Source organism: Somniosus microcephalus, chromosome 34, assembly GCF_052327205.1.
Source record: "Somniosus microcephalus isolate GS21.2 chromosome 34, FLI_Smic_1.0, whole genome shotgun sequence".
NCBI classification, from domain to species: domain Eukaryota; kingdom Metazoa; phylum Chordata; class Chondrichthyes; order Squaliformes; family Somniosidae; genus Somniosus; species Somniosus microcephalus.
In genome coordinates this window covers 22345770-22348760 of record NC_141020.1, presented here as the reverse complement: position 1 = coordinate 22348760, position 2991 = coordinate 22345770, and the positions used below count along the sequence as shown (strand labels likewise).

General features: G+C 51.2%; 1 pseudogene; it reads left to right on the top strand.

Moving 5' to 3' along the window:
- Positions 1–312: 312 nt before the first annotated feature.
- LOC147096874 (uncharacterized) lies at positions 313–2738 on the top strand (annotated as a pseudogene).
- Positions 2739–2991: the final 253 nt, after the last annotated feature.

Genomic DNA, 2991 nt, shown 5'->3' with positions numbered 1-2991 from the left:
GACACTGAGGGAGGGGAGGCAGTCCCACAGTTTGGAGACTGAGGGAGGGGAGGGAGTCCCACAGTTTGGAGACTGAGGGAGGGGAGGAGTCCCACAGTTTGGAGACTGAGGGAGGGGAGGAGCCCCACAGTTTGGAGACTGAGTGAGGGGAAGAGTCCCACAGTTTGGAGACAGAGGGAGGGGAGGAGTTCCACAGTTTGGAGATGAGGGAAGGGAGGGGTCCTAGAAAGAATGAGTTCATGTCAAAGATGGTGTGGTGAAGCCTGATTTCAACACAGTCAGGATGGAGAGAGAACAGGAAGTTTGTGTAGGATGGCGTATTTGGCACTTTGGAGGAAGAAGAGAAAAATATTCAGAATAGCACTGGTCATAGTAGAATTGTAAGGAATCACACAACACCAGGTTATAGTCCAACAGCTTTATTTGAAATCACAAGCTTTCGGAGCAGTGCTCCTTCGTCAGGTGAAGTGGAGAGATGCATAAAAACACAGCTTATATCGTCAGAGAATAATGTCAGATGTTTAGTGGTTAGCACTGTTGCCTCACAGCGCCAGGGACCCAGGTTCGAATCCGGCCTCGGGTGACTGTCTGTGAGGAGTTTGCACATTCTCCCCGTGTTTGCGTGGGTTTCCTCCGGGTGCTCCGGTTTCCTCCCACAGTCCAAAGATGTGCGGGTTAGGTTGATTGGCTATGATAAATGGACCCTTAGTGTTAGGGGGATTAAATACGTGGGGTTACGGGGATAGGGTGGGATATGTGTTGGTGTAGGGGTTACGGGGATCGGGTGGGATATGTGTTGGTGCAGGCTCGATGGGCCGAAATGGCCTCTATCTGCATTGTGGGGTTTCTGTGATTCTGTGTGATTCTGTTTACAGGTAATCTTTCTAACTGCCATTTATCACACCTCGGCAGAGAGATAATCACAGCAATCAAAGGTGTAAATGGTGTCCAAACAGGTCAGTCAGGAAAACATTACATCAAAGAACAATGAAGTGGGGTCACAAGGGGTCAGATGCTGGGGTCTGTATGAAAAACAAAAAAACAGACAAAAAACCTTTTTTTGCTGGAATTCACAGCAGGTCCGGCCGCATCTGTGTGGAGAGAACAAGCCAACGACGACTCGAGTCTGGATGACCCTACGTCAGTTGGGGTTACATGTAGCCTTACATGAACTGAAGATCCCGGTTGAGGCCGTCCTCATGGGTGCGGAACTTGGCTATCAGTTTCTACTCGACGATTTTGCATTGTCGTGTGTCTCGAAGGCCGCCTTGGAGAATGCTTACCCGAAGATCGGAGTCTGAATGTCCTTGACTGCTGAAGTGTTCCCCGACTGGGAGGGAACACTCCTGCCTGGCGATTGTTGCGCGGTGTCCGTTCATCCGTTGTCGCAGCGTCTGCATGGTATCGCTGATGTACCGTGCTCCGGGGCATCCTTTCCTGCAACGTATGAGGTAGACAATGTTGGCCGAGTCACATGAGTATGTACCATGTACCTGGTGGGTGGTGTCCTCACGTGTGATGATGGTATCTGTGTTGATGATCTGGCATGTCTTGCAGAGGTTGCTGTGGCAGGGTTGTGTGGTGTCGTGGTGGCTGTTCTCCTGAAAGCTGGGCAATTTGCTGTGAACGATGGTCTGTTTGAGGTTAGGCGGCTGTTTGAAGGCGAGTAGTGGAGGCGTGGGGATGGCCTTAGCGAGGTGTTCATCGTGATCGATGACATGTTGAAGGCTGCGAAGAACATGGCGTAGTTTCTCCACTCCGGGGAAGTACTGGACGACGAAGGGTATTCTGTTGGTTGTGTCCCGTGTTTGTCTTCTGAGGAGGTCTATGCGATTTTTCGCTGTGGCCCGTTGGAACTGTCGATCGACGAGTCGAGCATCATATCCCGTTCTTACGAGGGCGTCTTTCAGCGTCTGTAGGTGTCCATCGCGTTCCTCCTCGTCTGAGCCGATCCTGTGTATTCGCAGGGCTTGTCCATAGGGGATGGCTTCTTTAACGGGATTAGGGTGGAAGCTGGAGAAGTGGAGCATCGTGAGGTTGTCTGTGGGCTTGCAGTAGAGTGAAGTGCTGAGGTGTCCGTCTTTGATGGAGATTCGTGTGTCCAAGAATGAAACCGATTCTGGGTCCACGGCGAAGAATCACTGAAAAGACTGCACGATAACATCAACAAGTTCCATCCCACCATCAAACACCTCGCTAAGGCCATCCCCACGCCTCCACTACTCGCCTTCAAACAGCCGCCTAACCTCAAACAGACCATCGTTCGCAGCAAATTACCCAGCTTTCAGGAGAACAGCCACCACGACACCACACAATCCTGCCACAGCAACCTCTGCAAGACATGCCAGATCATCAACACAGATACCATCATCACACGTGAGGACACCACCCACCAGGTACATGGTACATAATCATGTGACTCGGCCAACGTTGTCTACCTCATACGTTGCAGGAAAGGATGCCCCGGAGCACGGTACATCGGCGAGACCATGCAGACACTGCGACAACGGATGAACGGACACCGCGCAACAATCGCCAGGCAGGAGTGTTCCCTTCCAGTCGGGGAACACTTCAGCAGTCAAGGACATTCAGCCTCCGATCTTCGGGTAAGCATTCTCCAAGGCGGCCTTCAAGACACACGACAACGCAAAATCGTCGAGCAGAAACTGATAGCCAAGTTCCGCACCCATGAGGATGGCCTCAACCGGGATCTTGGGTTCATGTCACGCTACATGTAACTCCACCTGACGTAGGGTCATCCAGACTCGAGTCGTCGTTGGCTTGTTCTCTCCACACAGATGCGGCCGGACCTGCTGTGATTTCCAGCAAAAAAAAGTTTTTTGTCTCTTTTTTTGTTTTTCATACAGACCCCAGCATCTGCAACATTTGACCCCTTGTGACCCCACCTCATTGTTCTTTGATGTAATGTTTTCCTGACTGACCTGTTTGGACACCATTTACACCTTTGATTGCTGTGATTATCTCTCTGCC